The 12,500-nt window shown below is 47.2% G+C and overlaps 1 pseudogene across 1 annotated transcript in view; it reads left to right on the forward strand.

The window, feature by feature from the left end:
* The first annotated feature begins 291 nt into the window (after positions 1 to 291).
* LOC311123374 (AP-4 complex accessory subunit RUSC2-like) overlaps positions 292 to 12,500 on the forward strand; it is a 16,981-nt pseudogene continuing 4,772 nt past the window's right edge. The window contains exons 1-3 of the transcript XR_014615154.1: positions 292 to 1,958; positions 2,271 to 2,543; positions 3,314 to 3,905. The product of XR_014615154.1 is annotated as an AP-4 complex accessory subunit RUSC2-like (transcript). The remainder of the gene's footprint in view (positions 1,959 to 2,270; positions 2,544 to 3,313; positions 3,906 to 12,500) is intronic.

Here is a 12,500-nt window from a genome sequence, read left to right on the forward strand (position 1 = left end):
TCTCTCTCTCTCTCTTTCTCTTTTTCTCTCCTCTCTCTCTCTCTCTCTCTCTCTCTCTCTCTCTCTCTCTCTCTCTCTCTCTCTCTCTCTCTCTCTCTCTCTCTCTTTCTTTCTTTCTTTCTTCTCTCTCTCTCTTTCTTTCTTTCTTTCTTTCTTTCTCTCTCTCTCTCTCTCTCTCTCCTCTCTCTCTCTCTCTCTCTCTCTCTCTCTCTCTCTCTCTCTCTCTCTCTCTCTCTCTCTCTCTCTCTCTCTCTCTCTCTCTCTCTCTCTCTCTTCCAGATGGACCACTCAGACCACAGTGTCAATTTCCCTGACCTCTCCTTCAGCATCCCAGGCCCTGGAGCCTTGGGTCTAGCATCTAACCACTGAACCAACTCCCTGTCTGATACCCCTCCACATATCCTATACCCCAACCCCAGCACCCACACAGCCTTTCCCCCTGCCCCCCCTGTCTGAACCCGCATACCCGTGGACACCCAGGGACCATGGACAGCCCCCCCAAGCTGTCTGGCGAGACCCTGATCGTTCATCACATCCCCCTGGTACACTGCCAGGTGACTGGGGGGCGGCAGAGCTGTGGTGGAGGAGGGAGCTCCCTGAAGAGATCAAAACCCTTCAGCTACCCAGAGAACCTGGGCCTGAGCCGCACCACCTCCCTCCCTGAGCAGGATGTACTCCAGAGGGAGGCGCTGGTCTACAGCAGCCTCATCCAGACCTCTACAGGAGGAGGGAGAGGAGGAGGAGGAGGAAAGGGAGAGGGAGGAGGAGGAGGGAGAGGAGGAAGCACGGGCAGCGATGATTCGTCGGTGACGTCCAGTAACTGGGAGGACCAGGTGATGGTTATGGTGGCCCACACTCTGCCCAGGGTGAAACCAAGGGAACAGGCCAACAACCCTCTCCGGCTCCGTCACAACCCCTTTCTGCTCAACACGGAGGAGGATGATGATGATGAGGAGGAAGAGGAGGAAGAGGATGGTGATAACCTGAATGGTTACTTGGAAGACTCCTCCTTTCATCTCCATGGCGATACAAACTCCGCCCTGGACGAGGAGGGAGACGGGGTTGCACCCTTCCACCTCCACGACCTGGGGTCCACCACACACAAGCCCTTCCTGTTGCACAGCACCCTGGGTAAGCACTCTTGGGGCTGCTCAGGGAGGCGTGACTCCCTCAGGGGCGTGGCCTCTGATCTCTCCACCCACCTGGAGGGCCTAGACCTGCTGGGATTGGACAGTCCACGTCGCCACGGCAGCAGCGGCTCCACCCTCTCCATGGACTGCGGAGAGCAAGAGTGGGGCGAGGATGAGGAGGAGGAGGAAGAGGATCACCCAATGAGGGGTGGGGGACGGGGCAGTAGCCAAGCTGACTCCTCTTCTGGCTCTGGCCCTGCCCACCAGCGCTGCTCCTGCTGCGGCCTCTCCCAGACGTATCTTGAACACTTCCCGGAACCGTTTTCAGAGTCGTCGGAATGCCAGCTGGGCTACGGCAGCGACTCGTCGTGTAACAGCTCGGATGGCGTGCTGGTTAACTTCAGCGCCATCTATAATAAAATGAACAACAGCATCCCAGCGACCTCTTCCAAGCCGCCACCTCTGGCCACCACGACCACCAACCTCAACAGCTCCACCGACCAATCTTGTACCTCCTCTGTCTGCATCTGCGCGGTGCTGGATGAGGAGACAGGGAGCCGAAGAGGCTCCGGAGGTGGGGGGGCTTTCTACCTAGACCTGTACACCTCCCCCACTGAGCCCCCCCAACACCACACTCAACAAACCCCCTGCCCCTCCAACAACACCCTGCCGTTACTCTTCGAACCCCACTCTCACCCTCACCCCACCACCTCCTCCTGCACCTGCTCAGCTGAACACCAGGGGGCTCTAGACCTGGACGCCAACTGCAACTCCTACCAGCCCCCCCACCACTCCGACTCAGGAAGTGACCTCATGTCCTGTCTGCAGGTATGAATCAATCAAATGTATTTTATGAAGCCCTTTTTACATCCGCGGTTGTCACAAAATGCTTTACGGTGTCAAATCCAGTGTCAAATCCTAGCTGCTATCACCTGCTGTTGAGCTAGACATTTAACCTCTAGAAAAACCGCTTCATGAGCGGGCTAGTATGGCTGCTCTTTGCTCCAACCTCTCCAAGCCGTGTGTCTTGCAGAGGGGTTGGGATAAAGCGGGAGTCAAATTTCAGTTAGTCTTTCTGTACAATAATGTCTTCTTCTTCTTCTTCTTCTTCTTCTTCTTCTTCTTCTTCTTCTTCTGCAGAGCCAGGCGCGTCTGGTGGTAACCACCCAGAACTACTACAAGCTGGTGACCTGTGACCTTTCGTCTCCGTCACCCCCGAGCCCCGCGGGAAGCTCCGCGTCGGTTACCAGCTGCTCTGACGAGCACAGCAAGGATAGCCCCGCCCCTGACACGCCCACCGCCACCCAGCCAACCGAATACTACCTGTTCAGACGGCCGCCGGGGGGAAAGGAGGAGGTAGAGGAGGAGGAAGAGGAGGATGAGGAGGAAGAGGGTGAGGGAGAGTCATCACGGGTAAGTGGAGCAGGATGTTGGTTCTGTTCAGAATCAGACAGAGTATTATTTGAATGAGTGTTGATAGGTAGGTTAAAGAGGTGGATCAGTTACTGGAAGGTTCAAGTCCCGTTCCAGGCGATATCAAAGTGGGAAAATGAATTGGCCACTGGAGGGCTACTGGTTTCAGATCATTACAACCATCCACTGCTGTTGAAGGGGACGTTTTTTTTTTATCGGCGCCTACTGAGGCAGCTGGGCAATCTGTAATGGAGTATTCCTGGAGAGTTGGTGCGTCCCAAATGGGACCCTATTACATACAGTGCACTATGGGCCCTGGTTAAAAATAGTGTACTATACAGGGAAAAGGGTGCCACTTGGGATGTTGCCTTAGTCTGTATGCCTTCAGTGGGGTGTAACGCTTGTCATATTCATGTGTTGTAATGTTGACACAATGAAGATAGAGGTCTATTTATACTATTGGAATTACAGTCTGGGGTTATTTCAGCTCTCTGTGGCTCCAGTCATAAAGTTGATATGTATGTAACCTTTATTTAACCAGGCAACAAATGTATATTTATAATGACAGCCTGGAAATTAAAGCTAGCTTATTGATGAGCTGTATCATCAATGCTACTGCTCTCAAGAGAATGACTATGACTGCCCATGTAGGAGATGTAATGATGCTGAAAAACTACAACACTAGTCACACAAGTATGAATTATTCTTTCATTTAGAATGTGAGCTTCTTTTGTCTTTTATTCTAAGCCTTCTCTGTCTTCTCTACCCAGCGTGATGAAGATGAGGAAGACAATGATGAAGATGAGGAGGAGGAGAGGAAGAATAGGAAGCAGCAGCAGCAGCAGATGGGTGGAGCCTGTTCAGACCCAATCATTGAGGGCCAGGTGTACGTCAACATCTCCCCTCCTGTGGTTGGCCGAGGACCCATCGGAGGTGGGCCCACCCGCCCCCGTTCCCGTAGCTACGACCAGAACCTGGACATGTCCCCGCCCCTTCGGCTCGGCTCATTGGAGCGCATGTTGAGCTGCCCTGTCCGTCTCAGTGAGGGCACAGCCCCCCTGGGCCCGCCCCCTCTGCCACGGGTCACTTCCTTTGCAGAGATCGCCAGGAGTAAGAGGAGAAACGGAGGAAGCACTGGCTCTCCTTCTCTCAAGATGGGGGGGTGTACAGATCCCTTCTCACCCACCCACTCGGCCCACTCCCACTCCTCGGCCGACTTCTCCCCCATCTTGGAGGGCCAGGGTCAGGGTCAGGGTCAGGGTCAGAGCCACAGTCTGCCCTTCCAGCACTGCGATAGCCAGGGCAGCGTGGACCACCACTCACCTGGTGGTGGCGCTAGAGAGTCACGCTCCAAGGCCAAAGGTAAGAGCACTGGTTAAAATAATACTAATATTATATGTTAAGAGCTATAATGATAATACATTATTATGACTGCGTTCCCGGACTGACTACAACGCAGTCGCCTGCCAGATCTCACAACGCATGGATAGGTGTTTGATCATATATCAGCTAACCACATCATATGACATAGCAATCTGATGACGATTGTGGAGTCGATGACATGGCATGCAACCGTTGGTTGCTGTGTGCAGCAAAACTGAAATCTGTGTCTGTGTGTGTGTCTGTGTGTGTCTATGTGTGTGTCTATGTGTGTGTGTCTGTGTGTCTGTGTCTGTGTGTGTGTCTGTGTGTGTGTGTGTGTGTGTGTGTGTGTCTGTGTCTGTGTCTGTGTGTGTGTCTGTGTGTGTGTGTGTGTGTGTGTCTGTGTGTGTGTGTGTGTGTGTCTGTGTGTGTGTGTGTGTCTGTGTGTGTCTGTGTGTGTGTGTCTGTCTGTGTGTGTGTGTGTGTGTGTGTGTGTGTGTGTGTGTGTGTGTGTGTGTGTGTGTGTGTGTGTCTGTGTGTCTGTGTGTGTGTGTGTGTGTGTGTGTGTGTCTGTGTGTGTGTGTCTGTCTGTGTGTGTGTGTGTCTGTGTGTGTGTGTGTCTGTGTGTGTGTGTGTCTGTGTGTCTGTCTGTGTGTGTGTGTGTCTGTGTGTGTGTGTGTGTGTCTGTGTGTGTGTGTGTCTGTGGGTTTTTCTATCCTCCCCACATGGATACTAAAACAAGGACAATTCTCCCTCGTGGGGACATTTCCCACGTCCCCATGAGGACAAAGGCTATTTTAAATTTAGGGGTTAGGTTTATTGTTATGGTAAGGATTAGGGTTATGGTTATGGTTATGGTTAGGGTTTGGGTTAGGGTTAAGGTTAGGTTAGGGGTTAGGGAAAATAGGATTTTTTGAATGGAAATTAGTTTTAGGGTTAGAGTGTTATAGTGTTATAGTGTTATAGGGTTATAGTGTTATAGGGTTATAGTGTTATAGGGTTATAGGGTTATAGGGTTATAGGGTTATAGTGTTATAGTGTTATAGGGTTATAGTGTTATAGTGTTATAGGGTTATAGTGTTATAGTGTTATAGTGTTATAGTGTTATAGGGTTATAGGGTTATAGGGTTATAGTGTTATAGTGTTATAGTGTTATAGGGTTATAGTGTTATAGTGTTATAGTGTTATAGGGTTATAGTGTTATAGTGTTATAGTGTTATAGTGTTATAGGGTTTTTCTTTTTTACTATGTTTTACAGTGTAGAATAATAGTGAAGACATCAAAACTATGAAATAGCACATATGGACTCCAGACCAAAGGACACATTTCTAACGGTCTAATGTCCATTGCTCGTGTTTCTTGGCCCAAGCAGGTCTCTTCTTCTTATTGGTGTCCTTTAGTAGTGGTTTCTTTGCAGCAATTCAACCACGAAGGCCTGATTCACACAGTCCCCTCTGAACAGTTGATGTTGAGATGTGTCTGTGACTTGAACTCTGTGAAGCATTTATTTGGGCTGCAATTTCTGAGGCTGGTAACTCTGATTAACTTATCCTCTGCAGCAGAGGTAACTCTGGGTCTTCCATTCCTGTGGCAGTCCTCATGAGACCCAGTTCCATCATAGCGCTTGATGGATTTTGCAACTGCACTTGAAGAAACTTTCAAAGTTCTTGAAATGTTCTGGATTGACTGACCTTCATGTCTTAAAGTAATGATGGACTGTCGTTTCTCTTTGCTTATTTGAGCTGTTCTTGCCATAATATGGACTTGGTCTTTTACCAAATAGGGCCATCTTCTGTATACCATCCCTACCTTGTCACAACACAACTAATTGGCTCAAACGCATTAAGAAGGAAAGAAATTCCACAAATTAACTTTTAACATGGCACACCTGTTAATTGAAATGCATTCCAGGTAACTACCTCATGAATCTGGTTGAGAGAATGCCAAGAGTGTGCAAAGCTGTCATCAAGGCAAAGGGTGTTTATTTGAAGATTCTCAAATATATAATATACTTTGATTTGTTTAACACTTTTTTGGTTACTACATGATTCCATATGTGTTATTTCATAGTTTTGATGTCTTCACTATTATTCTACAATGTAAAAAATAGTAAAAATAAAGAAAAACCCTTGAATGAGTAGGTGCGTCCAAACTTTTGACTGGTACTGTATACGAACAGTGGCAGCAGGCTCACTGTGTGTCCCTGACCTTTCTATTCAGCCCCTACCACTACAGTAAACAGTGTTTGGAATTCCTATTAATTCCTCTGTGGGACATTGTGTCAGAGGACTCTGAATGGAATGTTCTAGTAGGACAAACATACTTCCCAGCTGTTCCCGATGTGGGAGGGAGCATACTAGTGGCGTCGATCCAATGAGAGAGATCCCCTTTTTTTTATTCTTCTACTGAGCAGAAACCAAGCTGAGCCGAGCTGCACTGTGCTAGTCTGGCTACACATCAATCACCATAGTTACTAGAACCAGCACAGGGTTCGTAGAGCGTGGGAGACAAAGAGGATGGAAGAGAGAGGGAGAAACACACATTCCAGTCGCTCTGCAGACGCCAACCCTGATGTCCCAAGTTCTTTGTCACAATAAAACATGGTGACAAGCCTGTAATTTAGGAACCACTGTGACATAGCAACAGGTTAGAAGCACATTGAGGACAGGGGGATAGGATTTTGGCGTTGGGCGCAGGTGTGGGATTGTAAAAAAAAAGGAGAGTTGGGGAAGGGGAGAGGAAGGAAACGGTAGATTGTGGATCGACAGAGTAGAGGAGGGAGGACTGAAGAGAGGGAAAGGGTAGATAGCAGAGCCACAACGAAGATAGGACACAATAGGAGAGGATAATGTATTGTTACACAGCAAGTATCCCCTTATAACTCTGGTATAGGCCTACACCATATTTTCTCTAATTCAATATATGCTATGTAAGAAAGAGAGTATTGGAATATATGATAGCTAATAATATAAAGATGAGCTCAAATAATATACATTTTAACAATGAAAAGGCTTTGTCTTAAATTAAATTAAATAATATGTGGCCCTAGCTAGGTTTCCATCCAATTGGCGACAGATTTTCATGCAAATATTCAAACATCTGCATAAAGAAAAATATGCTCATTTTTCCAGCAGTGGTGTTTCCACCAAACGGACTTGTTGCGCATAAAAACCAGTGCGTGATGACGTAGTGTACACGGAATGTACCTTTTTTCGCTTAAGTTTTCACGTACCAAATAAAAATCTAATGTTCAATGTGTTTCCATCGCATTGTCAACTCTACCGACAGTTTTGTCACAAACTGTTGTGTTAAATAGCAAATGTGCTAAACTCTGGTCTTGGCAGCTGCTCTCTAGCCAACAGCGCGTGGAGACAGTGTGGGTAGGCTCTGCGGGTAGGTTAGTCTACATGATGAGATTATTATGGATAAGAGCGAGAATATTAGTATTTGTCAAACGGCAGTCAAGCATCGATCATCATGTCACCAGAATAAGACCCTTGATATTTATTGGAAAGGAGCATCAAGCTCATCACCTTGCACTTTCACCACCCTGTGAAGTTCATTATAACTTATTTCATCTGTAGCCTAATAAACTGCATGGTTTCCCGAGTTATAGTGGGAGGACCACATACCATATCATCGCGTGACTCCAAGTTTACTTCGATATGATGGTTATTATATCAATATTTGCACTTATGATGGTTATTATATCAATATTTGCACATAAAGGCGTTTCCACTGCCATTTCTCGCGTAATACATTTTACCGACACAAAAATATCCCACCATGTTGAACAAACAAATTCAATTTGAGAATAAAGTGGCAATATTTTGAGAATAAACTTGACATTTCATTTTGATAATAAAGTCAACATTTTGAGAATAAAGTTAACATTTTGAGAATAAAGTGGCAGTTATATTTCAAGATTAAAGTAGGGAATTTGGTTAACTGCATGTCTCCCTGGCTCCCTGTTGCTGTACGCGCCAACGTTGAAATGCCTGCAGTTAGATGACCTGTTGAAACTATACTTTAGAATGAATTGGCTTTAGTAACAAGGAAATCCGTTCTCTTTTAGCACATAATAACCATATATTAGTATTAGGACCTGGAAAAGGTTGTGCCACAGATGATCAGAATGAGGAACCGTGGTTACAAACATAGGTAGCAGTGGAGGCTGGTGGGAGGAGCTATAGGAGGACGGGCTCATTGTAATGGCTGGAATGGAATAAATGGAACAGAGTCAGATGTGTGGTTTCCCTGTGTTTGATGTGTTTGATACCATTCCATTCATTCCATTCCAGCCATTACAATGAGCTCGTCCTCCTATAGCTCCTCCCACCAGCCTCCACTGATATGTAGAGAGTGGCGGGTTGAGTGTGTATGCAGCTGTGTGTGTGTGAGGGGGCGGTAAAAAGCAGAGGGGCAAAAAAAATGGCCATCAATCTAATGATCTAATACACTCATTCAAACAGGCGTTACTGCGCACTCATGCTTATCAATCTAATGATCTAATAACTCGCACGCGCACGCACACACACCAAGTTTCCCCCCGGCAATTTCAGACTATAGTCATATACTCTTCTAACGGCCATGTTGCGTTATGAGCACAAACAATAAACCTTCTTGACGCTGACTGAGAAAATACCTGGGGTTGAGTCCCTGTCTGTCACTGACTGAGAAAATACCTGGGGTTGAGTCCCTGTCTGTCACTGAATGAGAAAATACCTGGGGTTGAGTCCCTGTCTGTCACTGACTGAGAAGAGAACTGGGGTTGAGTCCCTGTCTGTCACTGACTGTGAAGATAACTGGGGTTGAGTCCCTGTCTGTTACTGACTGAGAAGAGAACTGGGGTTGAGTCCCTGTCTGTCACTGACTGAGAAAATACCTGGGGTTGAGTCCCTGTCTGTTACTGACTGAGAAAATACCTGGGGTTGAGTCCCTGTCTGTTACTGACTGAGAAAATACCTGGGGTTGAGTCCCTGTCTGTCACTGAATGAGAAAATACCTGGGGTTGAGTCCCTGTCTGTCACTGACTGAGAAAATACCTGGGGTTGAGTCCCTGTCTGTTACTGACTGTGAAGAGACCTGGGGTTGAGTCCCTGTCTGTCACTGACTGAGAAAATACCTGGGGTTGAGTCCCTGTCTGTCACTGAATGAGAAAATACCAGGGGTTGAGTCCCTGTCTGTCACTGACTGAGAAAATACCTGGGGTTGAGTCCCTGTCTGTCACTGACTGTGAAGAGACCTGGGGTTGAGTCCCTGTCTGTCACTGACTGTGAAGAGACCTGGGGTTGAGTCCCTGTCTGTCACTGACTGTGAAGATAACTGGGGTTGAGTCCCTGTCTGTCACTGACTGTGAAGAGACCTGGGGTTGAGTCCCTGTCTGTCACTGACTGTGAAGAGACCTGGGGTTGAATCCCTGTCTGTCACTGACTGAGAAAATACCTGGGGTTGAGTCCCTGTCTGTCACTGACTGTGAAGATAACTGGGGTTGAGTCCCTGTCTGTCACTGACTGAGAAGAGAACTGGGGTTGAGTCCCTGTCTGTCACTGACTGAGAAGATAACTGGGGTTGAGTCCCTGTCTGTCACTGACTGAGAAAATACCTGGGGTTGAGTCACTGTCTGTCACTGACTGTGAAGATAACTGGGGTTGAGTCCCTGTCTGTCACTGACTGTGAAGATAACTGGGGTTGAGTCCCTGACTGTCACTGACTGTGAAGATAACTGGGGTTGAGTCCCTGTCTGTCACTGACTGAGAAGAGAACTGGGGTTGAGTCCCTGTCTGTCTGCCCTCCGAATTCACTACAACGTTCTTCTGCTTAGCCTAGGCGAACACCTTGCAAAAAAGCTGTGCATAATGGCTACTATGAACAACCTTAGCCATGGTGTTTTACTAACAGTAGATTTTTCCCCTTATAGCAACTATCCATCTAACTACTATAGGCTTGTAGACTACGTGAGCACACCCAATATAACAAACTATCTTGGGATCCTGGAGTGTGTGTGTCGCATGTCGAGCTGCTCTCCAAATTTGCTACAACACCTCTATGTTTCAGCCCATTATAAACCTATATACCACTATTGAGCACGCTAACCTGTAGGCTAATGCTACGTTACAGTCATCCTACATTACAGTGGGCAAGTGAAAGTAAATGATATGCCCATCCAACGGCTGCGGGAGGAATGAACAATGAAGCAAGGGAGGAATGAACAATGAAACAAGGGAGGAATGAACAATGAAGCAAGGGAGGAATGAACAATGAAACGGGAGGAATGAACAATGAAACAAGGGAGGAATGAACAATGAAGCAAGGGAGGAATGAACAATGAAACAAGGGAGGAATGAACAATGAAGCAAGGGAGGAATGAACAATGAAACAAGGGAGGAATGAACAATGAAACAAGGGAGGAATGAACAATGAAACAAGGGAGGAATGAACAATGAAACAAGGGAGGAATGAACAATGAAGCAAGGGAGGAATGAACAATGAAACAAGGGAGGAATGAACAATGAAACAAGGGAGGAATGAACAATGAAACAAGGGAGGAATGAACAATGAAACAAGGGAGGAATGAACAATGAAACAAGGGAGGAATGAACAATGAAACAAGGGAGGAATGAACAATGAAGCAAGGGAGGAATGAACAATGAAACAAGGGAGGAATGAACAATGAAACAAGGGAGGAATGAACAATGAAGCAAGGGAGGAATGAACAATGAAGCAAGGGAGGAATGAACAATGAAGCAAGGGAGGAATGAACAATGAAACAAGGGAGGAATGAACAATGAAGCAATGGTTTTACGCAAGTGTCTGTGGGAGGAGAGGCAACTCAAGGACCACTCCTGTATGCGCAAACCAGCTAATCTGAGGCGCTGTTTGAATAGATTAATGGATGGATTCTCCCTTTCTTGAAATAATCATTGATCTAAATAATAGACCTGTTGGATAAATGATGATAGGCTATAAATAAATAATCACTGCTCTGACTTGACTTGGTTGGTTGGTATCCTAGCGTAATATCTCCTTTCACTATCCATCTATCGGTCTTCAAGGATGGGAGGAATGAAGGAGGTTATCCCAAAACAGGGGCATCATCTCCATGACAGGCTATTTGTCTCAGTATTACCACTGGTTCACCTTATAGGGGCTGGTGTCTAGACCTGTTGGATGTTAGGTTATAATAAGGGAACGTAAAATGACTGTCTCAGATGGGGCTGCCCCCCAAACCCCTGCCCCGTGGCAATGCAAGGTCCATGACAGGGGTTTGGGGGGCAGCCCTTGAGCCCAACAGGACGCGCAATCCTACTCCACGCAATCCTACTCCACGCAATCCTACTCCACGCAATCCTACTCCACGCAATCCTACTCCACGCAATCCTACTCCCACGCAATCCTACTCCACGCAATCCTACTCCACGCAATCCTACTCCACGCAATCCTACTCCACGCAATCCTACTCCCACGCAATCCTACTCCACGCAATCCTTTGACCTACGTTCACAAGATAATAAGCATAGGCCTATGAGGCTGCTTCATTGGAAGTGTAGCCTACATAAAACACCATGCCAATACGCACACATTCGTAAGTTAACCTTTTCGTTTCCACATACAGTAACGGGCTGCTGGCCGAGCTGTTACTGTCTGACATATAAAATGCACGGTGTTGACATACGCAGTGGCTTGAGGACAACGTTGTAGCGAATTGGAAGAGCACCCATGACAGGGACTGACGCACGCAACTCATGTCTCTTCACAGTCTGGCAACGAGCCATGGCCATGTGAATGGTGATACCGTGTGTGTGTGTGTGTGTGTGTGTGTCTGTGTGTGTGTGTATTAGACCACTCCAACCCTCCCACACACACACACCTGTATACACACACAACCCACCTGTCTCTACCTATGTGTGTGACCACACAGACTTGGATGAAATACACTGCATGACCAAATGTATGTGGACGCCTGCTCGTCGAACATCTCGTTCCAAAATCATGGACATTAACATGGAGTTGGGCCCCACTTCGCTGCTATAACAGCCTCCACTCTTCCTGGGAAGGCTTTCCACTAGATGTTGGAACATTGCTGCGGGGACTTGCTTCCATTCAGCCACAAGAGCATTAGTGAGGTCAGGCACTAATGTTGGGCTTTTAGGCCTGGCTCGCAGTCAGCGTTCCAGTTCATCCCAAAGGTGTTCGATGGGGTTGAGGTCAGGGCTCTGTGCAGGCCAGTCAAATTCTTCCACATCGATCTCGACAAACCATTTCTGTATGGAACTCACTTTGTGCACGGGGGCATTGTCATTCTGAAACAGGAAAGGGCCTTCCCCAAACTGTTGCCACAAAGTTGGAAGCACAGAATCGTCTAGAATGTAATTGTATGCCGTAGCGTTAAGATTTCCCTTTACTAGAACTAAGGGGCCTAGCCCGAACCATGAAAAACAGCCCCAGAGCATTATTATTCCTCCTCCACCAAACTTTACAGTTGGCACTATGCATTCGGGCAGGTAGCGTTCTCCTGGCATCCGCCAAACCCAGATTCATCCATCGGACTGCCAGATGGTGAAGCATGATTCATCACTCCAGAGAACGCGTTTC

Source organism: Coregonus lavaretus (genome assembly GCF_964263955.1).
Source record: "Coregonus lavaretus genome assembly, contig: HAP1_SCAFFOLD_9072, whole genome shotgun sequence".
Taxonomy (NCBI): Eukaryota; Metazoa; Chordata; class Actinopteri; order Salmoniformes; family Salmonidae; genus Coregonus; species Coregonus lavaretus.